This window comes from Rhinolophus sinicus, unplaced genomic scaffold, assembly GCF_057876585.1.
Source record: "Rhinolophus sinicus isolate RSI-liver-muscle unplaced genomic scaffold, RSI-T2T HiC_scaffold_19, whole genome shotgun sequence".
Lineage (NCBI taxonomy): Eukaryota > Metazoa > Chordata > Mammalia > Chiroptera > Rhinolophidae > Rhinolophus > Rhinolophus sinicus.
Window position 1 is genome coordinate 1,124,032 of NW_028290710.1, and position 16,902 is coordinate 1,140,933.

General features: G+C 69.2%; 8 pseudogenes; all 8 read right to left on the minus strand.

Moving 5' to 3' along the window:
• Positions 1-856: 856 nt before the first annotated feature.
• LOC148754490 (5S ribosomal RNA) lies at positions 857-976 on the minus strand (annotated as a pseudogene).
• Positions 977-3,026: 2,050 nt separating this feature from the next.
• On the minus strand, positions 3,027-3,146 carry LOC148754491 (5S ribosomal RNA; annotated as a pseudogene).
• Positions 3,147-4,582: 1,436 nt separating this feature from the next.
• LOC148754492 (5S ribosomal RNA) lies at positions 4,583-4,702 on the minus strand (annotated as a pseudogene).
• Positions 4,703-7,022: 2,320 nt separating this feature from the next.
• Positions 7,023-7,142, minus strand: LOC148754493 (5S ribosomal RNA; annotated as a pseudogene).
• A 2,050-nt stretch (positions 7,143-9,192) lies between these two features.
• LOC148754494 (5S ribosomal RNA) lies at positions 9,193-9,312 on the minus strand (annotated as a pseudogene).
• Positions 9,313-10,748: 1,436 nt separating this feature from the next.
• On the minus strand, positions 10,749-10,868 carry LOC148754495 (5S ribosomal RNA; annotated as a pseudogene).
• A 2,320-nt stretch (positions 10,869-13,188) lies between these two features.
• On the minus strand, positions 13,189-13,308 carry LOC148754496 (5S ribosomal RNA; annotated as a pseudogene).
• Positions 13,309-15,358: 2,050 nt separating this feature from the next.
• On the minus strand, positions 15,359-15,478 carry LOC148754497 (5S ribosomal RNA; annotated as a pseudogene).
• Positions 15,479-16,902: the final 1,424 nt, after the last annotated feature.

The window sequence follows — 16,902 nt, forward strand, 5'->3', positions numbered from 1 at the left end:
TGGCAGTCACCATTGAAGCCTCCGGGGCGGCCCGCCAGGGTCTCCGGAGGGCCTGTGGTCTCTGAGCCCCGCCCAGGCACCCGCCCGCGGGAGGAGGGTGGCAGCCCCCAGGCACCCTGGTTGTGAGGGTTGTGTGCCTGCGTGCCTGCTCTGCCCTTGTGGTGGTCTCCCCTGGAGTCGATGTCGCGTGGTGTGTTGGGGTGCTGCTCCCGCCGTCCCCTGGTTTGTCCCGGCTCTTTGTGCCCTGTGTTTCAGGGACACCGTGGCCGGCGGGAAGGGAGGGCTCCTGGCTCTTGTGGGAGACGGGAGGGGCGCGCGGGGGTGTGGGGCGAGGTGCCTGCCAGCGGAGACAGAAGACTCCGGTGGGGCGGGGCGTGTGGGCGTCCCGTTTGCCCGAGGTCACGCCGATCGTGTGTGTCGGGACCCGAGGGCAGGCGCAGGGATGGGCGTGCCCTGGGCTCGGGGAGAGGTGCAAAGCACCGGCACGTCCTGGGATGGAGAGAGCCTGGTGGAGGCCTGCGCCGGCAGGCAGCCCTGGGCTTGGGCGTTGGGGGTTGCGGCGGCGGCAGGGTCGGGGAGCGAGAGGGAGCCCTGCGATGGCGGTGGCGGCGACCGAGAGGCGGCTGACTGCTGCAGGCTGAGGGCCTGCCTTGGCGAAGAGCACTAAGAAGAGGGAGTGGGGGGGAGCCCTGGCCGACAGGCCTGGTGTGCGGCCGGGGATGCGAGCTTGTAGTGCTGGGCGACTGACCCTCCTCTGGCCAGGGGGACCTTCGGCTGCCTGGGCGGCTGCAGAGGGGCAAGGTGCGGCAGGGGTTCGGAGGGAGCCACGCCGGGGCGGCGGCGCAAAAGGAGAGGCGAGCAAAAGCCTGCAGCTATTCCCAGGCGGTCTCCCATCCAAGTACTAACCAGGCCCCGCCCTGCTTAGCTCCCGAGATCAGAGGAGATCGGGCGCGTTCAGGGTGGTATGGCCCTAGACGCTGGGACCCGGCTCCCCGCGCCCCAAGAGCCTGCTCCCGGCCTGCCTCTGACCGCGCGCGCCGTGCTGCTGGGCCGCTAGGGTGGCGAGCACGTCTGCCTGAGCGGCTCCCGCCCGCTCCCCGCCTCCTCCGGATGCCGCTGGTGTGGGCGACGGGCTACTCCTGGCCCGCAGCGAGGCACCTTCGCGCCCCCCAGTGGCTCCACGGGCCTCTGTCACTTCCCTGACTGTGACATATGTCTGGGCGCCCTGGCATCCTGGGCCTCCCCAGGCCCCGAAGGGCTTTTACCCCGTCCCCCTACCCCAACCCCTCAAATCTCCCCCCAGCCACACAACCGCACACCCCCCTTGCTGCTGTGCTGTCCCCACCTCTCAGGGCCACCGAGGGGGTCGCAGGGTCCTCTCAGTCCCCTCCGGCCCTAGGGACGTGCAACCCAGGCCCTGGCCCTGACCGGACCCATCCACAGGCCCAAAGCCAGGGAGAGCCACCCGCGCCACCAGGGTGCAGCATCTCCAGTCTGCAGCCACCCTTCGTCACAAGCCTTCAGTCTGGGCCCTGGAACCCTCGTCAGCGACCGGAGCCCCGCCCGATGTCCGGTCCCTTCACTGGCTACACGTCACCTCTCCTGACCCAGGGAGGTGAGAGAGAGGATGAGAGAAGGCCAGAGACGGAGCAAGAGAGAGGCGGAGAGAGACAGACGGGGACTGTGGGGACAGACTCGCAGAGAGCACTCTCCAGGCTCTGGGCCTCGCGTGGAGGGGTGCTGCTTGGGGGCTGCATGGTCATCAGCTGTGACCGCTTGGCCATCAGCTGTTGCCAATTGGCCACTGGCCACCGGAGGAGCTGCGGTGGCCAAGCTAGGAAGCGCGGATGGTGGACTGCAAATTGCAGAGGGGCGCGGATTGCAGTGGGCCCGCTTGGCGGGTCGACGGGCGGTGTGTCGGTGGGTTGGCAGAGAAGCGGCCGACAGGTTGGGGATCGGGCGGCTCCGGCTTGCCGTGTCTCCGAGCCAGCCGCCCGTGAGACATAGTGCTATGAGCCCCCTATCCGTGGCTCTGTTGGTGTTCCCTCTTGGCCTCGCCATATCCTGCGTTCTTGTGCGGGCAGAGGGACTAGAGTCCCCGCAGGACAGGGACCGACAGAGAGAACGGGAGGAGGAGAAAGAGGGAGCGAGATCGAAATATACACCTATATGTACCTGTATGTACCTAGACATACAGAGAGACATGGACAGAGACAGAGAAAGAGGGGGCTGGCACGCGGGGAGAGAGCTCCTGAGCCAGAGCCAGAGCCCAACAGGCACGTCACAGAGCCAGAGAGACATGGGGTGGGGGAGGGGGGAGGGACGCACAAGCGGGCACACGGACTGGGACAGACGCACTGACGCTGCTTTGAAGTGGCAGCTTCTCAACCGAAGTGTGGTCATGCCCGTGGCTGGGCTCCACTAAGGAGGCAGTGCCCGGGCATTGAAAGTCACCCTTGAAGCCCCCGGGCCGGGCGGGAGGGCCAGTGGGCTCCGAGCCCCGCCCAGGAACCCCCCGCCCCGCGGGAGGAGAGTGGCAGCCCACAGGCACCCTGGTTGAGAGTGTTGTGTGCCTGCGTGCCTGCACTTCCCCTTGTGGTGGTCTCTCCTGGAGTCCGAGGGCGTGCGGTGTGTTGGGGTGCTGCTCCCTCAGTCCCCTGCTTTGTCCCGGCTCTTTGTACCCTGTGTGTTGGGGCCACTGCGGGAAGGGAGGGTTCCTGGCTCTTGTGGGCGATGGGAGGGGGCGCGCGGGGGTGTGGGGAGAGGTGCCTGCCGGCGGAGACACAGGCTCGGCTAACTGCTGCTGGCTGACTGCCTGCCTCGGCGAAGAGGACTAAGAAGAGGGTGTGGGGGTGAGCCCTGGCCGACGGGCCTGGTGTGCGGCCGGGGCTGCCAGCTTGTAGCGCCGGGTGGCTGACCGGCCTCTGGCCAGGGGGACCTTCGGCTGGATGGGCGGCTGCAGAGGGGCAAGGGGCGGCAGGGGTTCGGAGGGAGCCACGCAGGGGCGGCGGCGCAAAAGGAGAGGCGAGCAAAAGCCTACAGGTATTCCCAGGCGGTCTCCCATCCAAGCACTAACCAGGCCCCTCCCTGCTTAGCTCCCGAGATCAGAGGAGATCGGGCGCGTTCAGGGTGGTACGGCCATAGACGATGGGACTCGGCTCCCCGCGCCCCAAGAGCCTGCTCCCGGCCTGCCTCGTGAGCGCGCGCCATGCAGATGCGCGGCTCCGGTGGTGAGCATCGACCTGCTGGCCGGCTCTGCCAGCACCGCGTCCCCCTCCCAGTCCGGCTCCCCGCCTCTTCCGAATGCCCCAGGCGTGGGCGGCGGGCTACTCCTGGCCGGCAGCGAGGCCCCTTCGCGCCACCCGAGGCTCCATGGGACACTGCCACTTCCCTGATGGTGCCAGAATTCGTGGAACTCTGGCATCCTGGGACTCCCCGGACCCAGACCGCCATACACCCCGCCCCCCTACCGCCACCAGGTTTACCAACAACCGCACCCCCAAGGCTGGGGGAGGCCTGCACCAGCAGGCAACCCTGGGCTTGGGAGTTGTGGGAGGACCCCGCGGCGGCGGCTTGGGCGGCTGCGGAGGGGGGGGCGGCGGCGGCGGCGGCGGCGGCGGCGGCGGCGGCGGCGGCGGGGGCGGAGGAGGCCGGGAGAGCAGAGGCGGGAGATTGAGGGAGTATGGCGATGGTGGCGGCGGCGGCGGCGGGGGCTGGGGCGGAGGCGGGGGAGATGGCGGTGCTGGAGGCGGGGAGAGCAGAGGAGGGAGATTGAGGGAGTGCGGCAATGGCGGCGGCGGGGGCGGGGGTGGGGAACAGGGCAGCACTGGCGGCGGGGATGGGGAGCGCGGTGCTGGCGGCCAAGGGGGAGAGAGCAGAGGAGGGAGTTTGAGGGAGTACGGCGATGGCGGCGGCGGGGGCGGGGGAGGGGGCGAGGGCAGCGCTGGCGGAGGGGGTGGGGAGCGCGGTGATCCTGGCGGCGGCGGCGGGAGAAGCGGGGGCTGATCGCGAGCAGCGTTGGCGGCGTCGGCGGCAGCGGCGCGGGAGGGTTGCGAGGTCGGTGATGGAGGCGGCGGCAGCGTTGGGGGCTGTGTCGGCGGGCGCTGGGCGCGGGGAGGGTTGGCGCCGGCGGCGGCGGCGGTAGCGGGGAAGAGGGCGGTGCTGGCGGCGGAGGAGGGGAGAGCAGAGGCGGGAGATTGAAGCAGTACAGCGATGGCGGTGGCGAGGGCGGGGGCAGGGGTGAGGGCAGCGCTGGAGGGGGGTGTGGGGAGCGCGGTGATGGCGGCGGATTTGGCGGTGGCGGCGGGGGCGAGGGCAGCGCTGTTGGCGGTGGCGGCGATCGAAGGTCGGCGAAGGGATCGAGATGACAGCCTCCGGGACTGAAGAGGACTGAGAAGAGGGTGTGCGGGGGAGCCCTGGCCGACGGGCCTGGTGTGCGGCCGGGGCTGCCAGCTTGTAGTGCCTGGCGGCTAACCCTCTGCTGGTCAGGGGGACCTTCGGCTGGCTGGGCGGCTGCAGAGAGGCAAGGGGCGGCAGGGGTTCGCAGGGAGCCACGCCGGGGCGGCGATGCAAAAGGAGAGGCGAGCAAAAGCCTGCAGCTATTCCCAGGCGGTCTCCCATCCAAGTACTAACCAGGCCCCTCCCTGCTTAGCTCCCGAGATCAGACGAGATCTGGCGCGTGCAGGGTGGTGTGGCCTTAGGCGCTGGGACCCGGCTCCCGGCACTCCAAGAGCCTGCTCCCGACCTGCTTCTGAGCGCACGCCATGCTGCTGGGCCGCTCGGGTGGCGAGCACGTCTGCCCGAGCGCCTCCCGCCAGCTCCCCGCCTCCTCCGGACGCCGCTGGTGTGGGCGACGGGCTACTCCTGGCCCGCAGCGAGGCCCCTTCGCGCCCCCCAGTGGCTCTAACGGGCCTCCGTCACTTCCCTGACTGTGACATATGTCTGGGCGCCCTGGCATCCTGGGCCTCCCCAGGCCCCGAAGGGCTTTTACCCCGCCCCCCTACCCCAACCCCTCTCATCTCCCCCCAGCCCCACAACCGCACACCCCCCTTGCTGCTGTGCTGTCCCCACCTCTCAGGGCCACCGAGGGGGTCGCAGGGTCCTCTCAGTCCCCTCCACCCTAGGGACGTGCAACCCAGGCCCTGGCCCTGGCCGGCCCCACCCACTGGCCCAAAGCCAGGGAGAGCCACCCGCCACCAGGGGGCAGCACCTCCAGTCCGCCGCCACCCTTCCTCACACAGCCTTCTTTCTGGGTTCTCGCCCCTCGTCAGCGACCGGCGTCCCGCCCGATCACTGTTCACTTCACTGGCTACACGTCACCTCTCCTGACCCAGGGAGGTGAGAGAGAGGATGAGAGAAGGCCAGAGACAGAGCAAGAGAGAGGCGGAGAGAGACCGACGGGGACTGTGGGGACAGACTCGCAGAGAGCACTTTCCAGGCTCTGGGCCTCGCGTGGAGGGGTGCTGCGTGGGGGCTGCATGGATATCAGCCGTGACCGCTTGGCCATCAGCTGTTGCCAGTTGGCCATTGGCCACCGGCAGAGCTGCGGTGGCCAAGCTAGGAAGCGCGGATTGTGGACTGCAAATTGCAGAGGGGCGCGGACTGCAGTTGGCCGGCTTGGTGGGTCGGTAAGTTGGCGGGTCTGTTGGTTGGCAGAGAATCGGCCGGCAGGCTGGGGATCGGGCGGCTCCGGCTTGCCGAGTCTCCAAGCCAGCCGCCCGTGAGACATGGTGCTATGAGCCCCCTATCCGTGGTCTGTTGGTGTTCCCTCTTGGCCTCGCCAAATCCTGCATTCTTGTGCGGGCAGAGGGGCTAGAGTCCCCGCAGGACAGGGACAGACAGACAGAACGGGAGGAGGAGTAAGAGGGAGCGAGATGGAAATATACACGTATATGTACATGTATGTATCTAGACATACAGAGAGACATGGACAGAGACAGAGAAAGAGGGGGCTGGCACGCGGGGAGAGAGCTCCTGAGCCAGAGCCAGGGCCCAACAGGCACCTCTCAGAGCCTGACAGATATGGGGTGGGGGAGGGTGGGAGGGACGCACAGGCGGGCACACGGAGTGTTACAGACGCACTGAGGCTGTGTTGAAGTGGCGGCTCCTCCACCGGAGTGTGGTCGTGCCCGGGGCTGGGCTCCTCTAAGGAGGCATTGCCCTGGCGTTGGCAGTCACCATTGAAGCCTCCGGGGCGGCCCGCCAGGGTCTCCGGAGGGCCTGTGGTCTCTGAGCCCCGCCCAGGCACCCGCCCGCGGGAGGAGAGTGGCACCCCCAGGCACCCTGGTTGTGAGGGTTGTGTGCCTGCGTGCCTGCTCTGCCCTTGTGGTGGTCTCCCCTGGAGTCGATGTCGCGTGGTGTGTTGGGGTGCTGCTCCCGCCGTCCCCTGGTTTGTCCCGGCTCTTTGTGCCCTGTGTTTCAGGGACACCGTGGCCGGCGGGAAGGGAGGGCTCCTGGCTCTTGTGGGAGACGGGAGGGGCGCGCGGGGGTGTGGGGCGAGGTGCCTGCCAGCGGAGACAGAAGACTCCGGTGGGGCGGGGCGTGTGGGCGTCCCGTTTGCCCGAGGTCACGCCGATCGTGTGTGTCGGGACCCGAGGGCAGGCGCAGGGATGGGCGTGCCCTGGGCTCGGGGAGAGGTGCAAAGCACCGGCACGTCCTGGGATGGAGAGAGCCTGGTGGAGGCCTGCGCCGGCAGGCAGCCCTGGGCTTGGGCGTTGGGGGTTGCGGCGGCGGCAGGGTCGGGGAGCGAGAGGGAGCCCTGCGATGGCGGTGGCGGCGACCGAGAGGCGGCTGACTGCTGCAGGCTGAGGGCCTGCCTTGGCGAAGAGCACTAAGAAGAGGGAGTGGGGGGGAGCCCTGGCCGACAGGCCTGGTGTGCGGCCGGGGATGCGAGCTTGTAGTGCTGGGCGACTGACCCTCCTCTGGCCAGGGGGACCTTCGGCTGCCTGGGCGGCTGCAGAGGGGCAAGGTGCGGCAGGGGTTCGGAGGGAGCCACGCCGGGGCGGCGGCGCAAAAGGAGAGGCGAGCAAAAGCCTGCAGCTATTCCCAGGCGGTCTCCCATCCAAGTACTAACCAGGCCCCGCCCTGCTTAGCTCCCGAGATCAGAGGAGATCGGGCGCGTTCAGGGTGGTATGGCCCTAGACGCTGGGACCCGGCTCCCCGCGCCCCAAGAGCCTGCTCCCGGCCTGCCTCTGACCGCGCGCGCCGTGCTGCTGGGCCGCTAGGGTGGCGAGCACGTCTGCCTGAGCGGCTCCCGCCCGCTCCCCGCCTCCTCCGGACGCCGCTGGTGTGGGCGACGGGCTACTCCTGGCCCGCAGCGAGGCACCTTCGCGCCCCCCAGTGGCTCCACGGGCCTCTGTCACTTCCCTGACTGTGACATATGTCTGGGCGCCCTGGCATCCTGGGCCTCCCCAGGCCCCGAAGGGCTTTTACCCCGTCCCCCTACCCCAACCCCTCAAATCTCCCCCCAGCCACACAACCGCACACCCCCCTTGCTGCTGTGCTGTCCCCACCTCTCAGGGCCACCGAGGGGGTCGCAGGGTCCTCTCAGTCCCCTCCGGCCCTAGGGACGTGCAACCCAGGCCCTGGCCCTGACCGGACCCATCCACAGGCCCAAAGCCAGGGAGAGCCACCCGCGCCACCAGGGTGCAGCATCTCCAGTCTGCAGCCACCCTTCGTCACAAGCCTTCAGTCTGGGCCCTGGAACCCTCGTCAGCGACCGGAGCCCCGCCCGATGTCCGGTCCCTTCACTGGCTACACGTCACCTCTCCTGACCCAGGGAGGTGAGAGAGAGGATGAGAGAAGGCCAGAGACGGAGCAAGAGAGAGGCGGAGAGAGACAGACGGGGACTGTGGGGACAGACTCGCAGAGAGCACTCTCCAGGCTCTGGGCCTCGCGTGGAGGGGTGCTGCTTGGGGGCTGCATGGTCATCAGCTGTGACCGCTTGGCCATCAGCTGTTGCCAATTGGCCACTGGCCACCGGAGGAGCTGCGGTGGCCAAGCTAGGAAGCGCGGATGGTGGACTGCAAATTGCAGAGGGGCGCGGATTGCAGTGGGCCCGCTTGGCGGGTCGACGGGCGGTGTGTCGGTGGGTTGGCAGAGAAGCGGCCGACAGGTTGGGGATCGGGCGGCTCCGGCTTGCCGTGTCTCCGAGCCAGCCGCCCGTGAGACATAGTGCTATGAGCCCCCTATCCGTGGCTCTGTTGGTGTTCCCTCTTGGCCTCGCCATATCCTGCGTTCTTGTGCGGGCAGAGGGACTAGAGTCCCCGCAGGACAGGGACCGACAGAGAGAACGGGAGGAGGAGAAAGAGGGAGCGAGATCGAAATATACACCTATATGTACCTGTATGTACCTAGACATACAGAGAGACATGGACAGAGACAGAGAAAGAGGGGGCTGGCACGCGGGGAGAGAGCTCCTGAGCCAGAGCCAGAGCCCAACAGGCACGTCACAGAGCCAGAGAGACATGGGGTGGGGGAGGGGGGAGGGACGCACAAGCGGGCACACGGACTGGGACAGACGCACTGTCGCTGCTTTGAAGTGGCAGCTTCTCAACCGAAGTGTGGTCATGCCCGTGGCTGGGCTCCACTAAGGAGGCAGTGCCCGGGCATTGAAAGTCACCCTTGAAGCCCCCGGGCCGGGCGGGAGGGCCAGTGGGCTCCGAGCCCCGCCCAGGAACCCCCCGCCCCGCGGGAGGAGAGTGGCAGCCCACAGGCACCCTGGTTGAGAGTGTTGTGTGCCTGCGTGCCTGCACTTCCCCTTGTGGTGGTCTCTCCTGGAGTCCGAGGGCGTGCGGTGTGTTGGGGTGCTGCTCCCTCAGTCCCCTGCTTTGTCCCGGCTCTTTGTACCCTGTGTGTTGGGGCCACTGCGGGAAGGGAGGGTTCCTGGCTCTTGTGGGCGATGGGAGGGGGCGCGCGGGGGTGTGGGGAGAGGTGCCTGCCGGCGGAGACACAGGCTCGGCTAACTGCTGCTGGCTGACTGCCTGCCTCGGCGAAGAGGACTAAGAAGAGGGTGTGGGGGTGAGCCCTGGCCGACGGGCCTGGTGTGCGGCCGGGGCTGCCAGCTTGTAGCGCCGGGTGGCTGACCGGCCTCTGGCCAGGGGGACCTTCGGCTGGATGGGCGGCTGCAGAGGGGCAAGGGGCGGCAGGGGTTCGGAGGGAGCCACGCAGGGGCGGCGGCGCAAAAGGAGAGGCGAGCAAAAGCCTACAGGTATTCCCAGGCGGTCTCCCATCCAAGCACTAACCAGGCCCCTCCCTGCTTAGCTCCCGAGATCAGAGGAGATCGGGCGCGTTCAGGGTGGTACGGCCATAGACGATGGGACTCGGCTCCCCGCGCCCCAAGAGCCTGCTCCCGGCCTGCCTCGTGAGCGCGCGCCATGCAGATGCGCGGCTCCGGTGGTGAGCATCGACCTGCTGGCCGGCTCTGCCAGCACCGCGTCCCCCTCCCAGTCCGGCTCCCCGCCTCTTCCGAATGCCCCAGGCGTGGGCGGCGGGCTACTCCTGGCCGGCAGCGAGGCCCCTTCGCGCCACCCGAGGCTCCATGGGACACTGCCACTTCCCTGATGGTGCCAGAATTCGTGGAACTCTGGCATCCTGGGACTCCCCGGACCCAGACCGCCATACACCCCGCACCCCTACCGCCACCAGGTTTACCAACAACCGCACCCCCAAGGCTGGGGGAGGCCTGCACCAGCAGGCAACCCTGGGCTTGGGAGTTGTGGGAGGACCCCGCGGAGGCGGCTTGGGCGGCTGCGGAGGGGGGGGCGGCGGCGGCGGCGGCGGCGGCGGCGGCGGCGGCGGCGGCGGGGGCGGAGGAGGCCGGGAGAGCAGAGGCGGGAGATTGAGGGAGTATGGCGATGGTGGCGGCGGCGGCGGCGAGGGCTGGGGCGGAGGCGGGGGAGATGGCGGTGCTGGAGGCGGGGAGAGCAGAGGAGGGAGATTGAGGGAGTGCGGCAATGGCGGCGGCGGGGGCGGGGGTGGGGAACAGGGCAGCACTGGCGGCGGGGATGGGGAGCGCGGTGCTGGCGGCCGAGGTGGGGAGAGCAGAGGAGGGAGTTTGAGGGAGTACGGCGATGGCGGCGGCGGGGGCGGGGGAGGGGGCGAGGGCAGCGCTGGCGGAGGGGGTGGGGAGCGCGGTGATCGCGGCGGCGGCGGGAGAAGCGGGGGCTGATCGCGAGCAGCGTTGGCGGCGTCGGCGGCAGCGGCGCGGGAGGGTTGCGAGGTCGGCGATGGAGGCGGCGGCAGCGTTGGGGGCTGTGTCGGCGGGCGCTGGGCGCGGGGAGGGTTGGCGCCGGCGCCGGCGGCGGCGGTAGCGGGGAAGAGGGCGGTGCTGGCGGCGGAGGAGGGGAGAGCAGAGGCGGGAGATTGAAGCAGTACAGCGATGGCGGTGGCGAGGGCGGGGGCAGGGGTGAGGGCAGCGCTGGAGGGGGGTGTGGGGAGCGCGGTGATGGCGGCGGATTTGGCGGTGGCGGCGGGGGCGAGGGCAGCGCTGTTGGCGGTGGCGGCGATCGAAGGTCGGCGAAGGGATCGAGATGACAGCCTCCGGGACTGAAGAGGACTGAGAAGAGGGTGTGCGGGGGAGCCCTGGCCGACGGGCCTGGTGTGCGGCCGGGGCTGCCAGCTTGTAGTGCCTGGCGGCTAACCCTCTGCTGGTCAGGGGGACCTTCGGCTGGCTGGGCGGCTGCAGAGAGGCAAGGGGCGGCAGGGGTTCGCAGGGAGCCACGCCGGGGCGGCGATGCAAAAGGAGAGGCGAGCAAAAGCCTGCAGCTATTCCCAGGCGGTCTCCCATCCAAGTACTAACCAGGCCCCTCCCTGCTTAGCTCCCGAGATCAGACGAGATCTGGCGCGTGCAGGGTGGTGTGGCCTTAGGCGCTGGGACCCGGCTCCCGGCACTCCAAGAGCCTGCTCCCGACCTGCTTCTGAGCGCACGCCATGCTGCTGGGCCGCTCGGGTGGCGAGCACGTCTGCCCGAGCGCCTCCCGCCAGCTCCCCGCCTCCTCCGGACGCCGCTGGTGTGGGCGACGGGCTACTCCTGGCCCGCAGCGAGGCCCCTTCGCGCCCCCCAGTGGCTCTAACGGGCCTCCGTCACTTCCCTGACTGTGACATATGTCTGGGCGCCCTGGCATCCTGGGCCTCCCCAGGCCCCGAAGGGCTTTTACCCCGCCCCCCTACCCCAACCCCTCTCATCTCCCCCCAGCCCCACAACCGCACACCCCCCTTGCTGCTGTGCTGTCCCCACCTCTCAGGGCCACCGAGGGGGTCGCAGGGTCCTCTCAGTCCCCTCCACCCTAGGGACGTGCAACCCAGGCCCTGGCCCTGGCCGGCCCCACCCACTGGCCCAAAGCCAGGGAGAGCCACCCGCCACCAGGGGGCAGCACCTCCAGTCCGCCGCCACCCTTCCTCACACAGCCTTCTTTCTGGGTTCTCGCCCCTCGTCAGCGACCGGCGTCCCGCCCGATCACTGTTCACTTCACTGGCTACACGTCACCTCTCCTGACCCAGGGAGGTGAGAGAGAGGATGAGAGAAGGCCAGAGACAGAGCAAGAGAGAGGCGGAGAGAGACCGACGGGGACTGTGGGGACAGACTCGCAGAGAGCACTTTCCAGGCTCTGGGCCTCGCGTGGAGGGGTGCTGCGTGGGGGCTGCATGGATATCAGCCGTGACCGCTTGGCCATCAGCTGTTGCCAGTTGGCCATTGGCCACCGGCAGAGCTGCGGTGGCCAAGCTAGGAAGCGCGGATTGTGGACTGCAAATTGCAGAGGGGCGCGGACTGCAGTTGGCCGGCTTGGTGGGTCGGTAAGTTGGCGGGTCTGTTGGTTGGCAGAGAATCGGCCGGCAGGCTGGGGATCGGGCGGCTCCGGCTTGCCGAGTCTCCAAGCCAGCCGCCCGTGAGACATGGTGCTATGAGCCCCCTATCCGTGGTCTGTTGGTGTTCCCTCTTGGCCTCGCCAAATCCTGCATTCTTGTGCGGGCAGAGGGGCTAGAGTCCCCGCAGGACAGGGACAGACAGACAGAACGGGAGGAGGAGTAAGAGGGAGCGAGATGGAAATATACACGTATATGTACATGTATGTATCTAGACATACAGAGAGACATGGACAGAGACAGAGAAAGAGGGGGCTGGCACGCGGGGAGAGAGCTCCTGAGCCAGAGCCAGGGCCCAACAGGCACCTCTCAGAGCCTGACAGATATGGGGTGGGGGAGGGTGGGAGGGACGCACAGGCGGGCACACGGAGTGTTACAGACGCACTGAGGCTGTGTTGAAGTGGCAGCTCCTCCACCGGAGTGTGGTCGTGCCCGGGGCTGGGCTCCTCTAAGGAGGCATTGCCCTGGCGTTGGCAGTCACCATTGAAGCCTCCGGGGCGGCCCGCCAGGGTCTCCGGAGGGCCTGTGGTCTCTGAGCCCCGCCCAGGCACCCGCCCGCGGGAGGAGAGTGGCACCCCCAGGCACCCTGGTTGTGAGGGTTGTGTGCCTGCGTGCCTGCTCTGCCCTTGTGGTGGTCTCCCCTGGAGTCGATGTCGCGTGGTGTGTTGGGGTGCTGCTCCCGCCGTCCCCTGGTTTGTCCCGGCTCTTTGTGCCCTGTGTTTCAGGGACACCGTGGCCGGCGGGAAGGGAGGGCTCCTGGCTCTTGTGGGAGACGGGAGGGGCGCGCGGGGGTGTGGGGCGAGGTGCCTGCCAGCAGAGACAGAAGACTCCGGTGGGGCGGGGCGTGTGGGCGTCCCGTTTGCCCGAGGTCACGCCGATCGTGTGTGTCGGGACCCGAGGGCAGGCGCAGGGATGGGCGTGCCCTGGGCTCGGGGAGAGGTGCAAAGCACCGGCACGTCCTGGGATGGAGAGAGCCTGGTGGAGGCCTGCGCCGGCAGGCAGCCCTGGGCTTGGGCGTTGGGGGTTGCGGCGGCGGCAGGGTCGGGGAGCGAGAGGGAGCCCTGCGATGGCGGTGGCGGCGACCGAGAGGCGGCTGACTGCTGCAGGCTGAGGGCCTGCCTTGGCGAAGAGCACTAAGAAGAGGGAGTGGGGGGGAGCCCTGGCCGACAGGCCTGGTGTGCGGCCGGGGATGCGAGCTTGTAGTGCTGGGCGACTGACCCTCCTCTGGCCAGGGGGACCTTCGGCTGCCTGGGCGGCTGCAGAGGGGCAAGGTGCGGCAGGGGTTCGGAGGGAGCCACGCCGGGGCGGCGGCGCAAAAGGAGAGGCGAGCAAAAGCCTGCAGCTATTCCCAGGCGGTCTCCCATCCAAGTACTAACCAGGCCCCGCCCTGCTTAGCTCCCGAGATCAGAGGAGATCGGGCGCGTTCAGGGTGGTATGGCCCTAGACGCTGGGACCCGGCTCCCCGCGCCCCAAGAGCCTGCTCCCGGCCTGCCTCTGACCGCGCGCGCCGTGCTGCTGGGCCGCTAGGGTGGCGAGCACGTCTGCCTGAGCGGCTCCCGCCCGCTCCCCGCCTCCTCCGGACGCCGCTGGTGTGGGCGACGGGCTACTCCTGGCCCGCAGCGAGGCACCTTCGCGCCCCCCAGTGGCTCCACGGGCCTCTGTCACTTCCCTGACTGTGACATATGTCTGGGCGCCCTGGCATCCTGGGCCTCCCCAGGCCCCGAAGGGCTTTTACCCCGTCCCCCTACCCCAACCCCTCAAATCTCCCCCCAGCCACACAACCGCACACCCCCCTTGCTGCTGTGCTGTCCCCACCTCTCAGGGCCACCGAGGGGGTCGCAGGGTCCTCTCAGTCCCCTCCGGCCCTAGGGACGTGCAACCCAGGCCCTGGCCCTGACCGGACCCATCCACAGGCCCAAAGCCAGGGAGAGCCACCCGCGCCACCAGGGTGCAGCATCTCCAGTCTGCAGCCACCCTTCGTCACAAGCCTTCAGTCTGGGCCCTGGAACCCTCGTCAGCGACCGGAGCCCCGCCCGATGTCCGGTCCCTTCACTGGCTACACGTCACCTCTCCTGACCCAGGGAGGTGAGAGAGAGGATGAGAGAAGGCCAGAGACGGAGCAAGAGAGAGGCGGAGAGAGACAGACGGGGACTGTGGGGACAGACTCGCAGAGAGCACTCTCCAGGCTCTGGGCCTCGCGTGGAGGGGTGCTGCTTGGGGGCTGCATGGTCATCAGCTGTGACCGCTTGGCCATCAGCTGTTGCCAATTGGCCACTGGCCACCGGAGGAGCTGCGGTGGCCAAGCTAGGAAGCGCGGATGGTGGACTGCAAATTGCAGAGGGGCGCGGATTGCAGTGGGCCCGCTTGGCGGGTCGACGGGCGGTGTGTCGGTGGGTTGGCAGAGAAGCGGCCGACAGGTTGGGGATCGGGCGGCTCCGGCTTGCCGTGTCTCCGAGCCAGCCGCCCGTGAGACATAGTGCTATGAGCCCCCTATCCGTGGCTCTGTTGGTGTTCCCTCTTGGCCTCGCCATATCCTGCGTTCTTGTGCGGGCAGAGGGACTAGAGTCCCCGCAGGACAGGGACCGACAGAGAGAACGGGAGGAGGAGAAAGAGGGAGCGAGATCGAAATATACACCTATATGTACCTGTATGTACCTAGACATACAGAGAGACATGGACAGAGACAGAGAAAGAGGGGGCTGGCACGCGGGGAGAGAGCTCCTGAGCCAGAGCCAGAGCCCAACAGGCACGTCACAGAGCCAGAGAGACATGGGGTGGGGGAGGGGGGAGGGACGCACAAGCGGGCACACGGACTGGGACAGACGCACTGACGCTGCTTTGAAGTGGCAGCTTCTCAACCGAAGTGTGGTCATGCCCGTGGCTGGGCTCCACTAAGGAGGCAGTGCCCGGGCATTGAAAGTCACCCTTGAAGCCCCCGGGCCGGGCGGGAGGGCCAGTGGGCTCCGAGCCCCGCCCAGGAACCCCCCGCCCCGCGGGAGGAGAGTGGCAGCCCACAGGCACCCTGGTTGAGAGTGTTGTGTGCCTGCGTGCCTGCACTTCCCCTTGTGGTGGTCTCTCCTGGAGTCCGAGGGCGTGCGGTGTGTTGGGGTGCTGCTCCCTCAGTCCCCTGCTTTGTCCCGGCTCTTTGTACCCTGTGTGTTGGGGCCACTGCGGGAAGGGAGGGTTCCTGGCTCTTGTGGGCGATGGGAGGGGGCGCGCGGGGGTGTGGGGAGAGGTGCCTGCCGGCGGAGACACAGGCTCGGCTAACTGCTGCTGGCTGACTGCCTGCCTCGGCGAAGAGGACTAAGAAGAGGGTGTGGGGGTGAGCCCTGGCCGACGGGCCTGGTGTGCGGCCGGGGCTGCCAGCTTGTAGCGCCGGGTGGCTGACCGGCCTCTGGCCAGGGGGACCTTCGGCTGGATGGGCGGCTGCAGAGGGGCAAGGGGCGGCAGGGGTTCGGAGGGAGCCACGCAGGGGCGGCGGCGCAAAAGGAGAGGCGAGCAAAAGCCTACAGGTATTCCCAGGCGGTCTCCCATCCAAGCACTAACCAGGCCCCTCCCTGCTTAGCTCCCGAGATCAGAGGAGATCGGGCGCGTTCAGGGTGGTACGGCCATAGACGATGGGACTCGGCTCCCCGCGCCCCAAGAGCCTGCTCCCGGCCTGCCTCGTGAGCGCGCGCCATGCAGATGCGCGGCTCCGGTGGTGAGCATCGACCTGCTGGCCGGCTCTGCCAGCACCGCGTCCCCCTCCCAGTCCGGCTCCCCGCCTCTTCCGAATGCCCCAGGCGTGGGCGGCGGGCTACTCCTGGCCGGCAGCGAGGCCCCTTCGCGCCACCCGAGGCTCCATGGGACACTGCCACTTCCCTGATGGTGCCAGAATTCGTGGAACTCTGGCATCCTGGGACTCCCCGGACCCAGACCGCCATACACCCCGCCCCCCTACCGCCACCAGGTTTACCAACAACCGCACCCCCAAGGCTGGGGGAGGCCTGCACCAGCAGGCAACCCTGGGCTTGGGAGTTGTGGGAGGACCCCGCGGCGGCGGCTTGGGCGGCTGCGGAGGGGGGGGCGGCGGCGGCGGCGGCGGCGGCGGCGGCGGCGGCGGCGGCGGGGGCGGAGGAGGCCGGGAGAGCAGAGGCGGGAGATTGAGGGAGTATGGCGATGGTGGCGGCGGCGGCGGCGGGGGCTGGGGCGGAGGCGGGGGAGATGGCGGTGCTGGAGGCGGGGAGAGCAGAGGAGGGAGATTGAGGGAGTGCGGCAATGGCGGCGGCGGGGGCGGGGGTGGGGAACAGGGCAGCACTGGCGGCGGGGATGGGGAGCGCGGTGCTGGCGGCCAAGGGGGAGAGAGCAGAGGAGGGAGTTTGAGGGAGTACGGCGATGGCGGCGGCGGGGGCGGGGGAGGGGGCGAGGGCAGCGCTGGCGGAGGGGGTGGGGAGCGCGGTGATCCTGGCGGCGGCGGCGGGAGAAGCGGGGGCTGATCGCGAGCAGCGTTGGCGGCGTCGGCGGCAGCGGCGCGGGAGGGTTGCGAGGTCGGTGATGGAGGCGGCGGCAGCGTTGGGGGCTGTGTCGGCGGGCGCTGGGCGCGGGGAGGGTTGGCGCCGGCGGCGGCGGCGGTAGCGGGGAAGAGGGCGGTGCTGGCGGCGGAGGAGGGGAGAGCAGAGGCGGGAGATTGAAGCAGTACAGCGATGGCGGTGGCGAGGGCGGGGGCAGGGGTGAGGGCAGCGCTGGAGGGGGGTGTGGGGAGCGCGGTGATGGCGGCGGATTTGGCGGTGGCGGCGGGGGCGAGGGCAGCGCTGTTGGCGGTGGCGGCGATCGAAGGTCGGCGAAGGGATCGAGATGACAGCCTCCGGGACTGAAGAGGACTGAGAAGAGGGTGTGCGGGGGAGCCCTGGCCGACGGGCCTGGTGTGCGGCCGGGGCTGCCAGCTTGTAGTGCCTGGCGGCTAACCCTCTGCTGGTCAGGGGGACCTTCGGCTGGCTGGGCGGCTGCAGAGAGGCAAGGGGCGGCAGGGGTTCGCAGGGAGCCACGCCGGGGCGGCGATGC